Source organism: Podarcis erhardii, assembly GCF_964252035.2.
Source record: "Podarcis erhardii genome assembly, chromosome: 1".
NCBI classification, from domain to species: domain Eukaryota; kingdom Metazoa; phylum Chordata; class Lepidosauria; order Squamata; family Lacertidae; genus Podarcis; species Podarcis erhardii.
The window spans coordinates 3,413,638-3,414,318 of record NC_138497.1 but is presented as its reverse complement, the minus strand read 5'-3'; positions in this window follow the sequence as shown (position 1 = coordinate 3,414,318).

Sequence of the window (681 nt, the reverse complement as noted above, 5' to 3'; positions counted from 1 at the left end):
TGGACACACAGAACCTTCTGCTCTCAACCATCCACTTCAACTGCTAGATTCACTGTCTACCTGACTTACCTGGACCCCTAACCCCCACTCAATTGCCATTCTGTAAACTGACAGGCAACGATGTTGTTTTTAAGTGTGATTTCCTTTCCTTCTATAAACTATGCGCTTCTGAATTCCTTGACTATACCCCTGCCACAGTGTGCAGCTCATTTTATGGGAGGGTTATTTGTTTTTGTACTGTATTGCTGTTTTGTACTTTGTGTTCTTATTTTGTATTTTTCTGTTGTGTTGTGAACCACCTTGGGATCTTCAGATGAAGAGCCGTATACAAATTTAATACCGTAAATAAGAAGCCGCTTTCATTTGTTTCCAAACTAATAAAATGTTGTTGCAGTGTGGAATGCTCCATTCCTTTCCCTTCTTCCCCTTGGTTTTCCATTTCTCTGTCCCCTAACAGTCTTCTATGGCCACTGAACATGCCCAATGGTCTGTCTGTGCGACGGTCTTCCCTAAAGCTTCTTGAGAGTGGTGGTGTGGGTACTTCTGCAAAACTGTAGGGTGACCGTATACCTGCTGACAACTTGCTGGTGTGCATGGTGTGGTTTCAGCCCCATAATAATCCTAAATTTGCTATCGGTAAACAGGATTACTGTATATAATTGTATAACAGAAACAAGATCG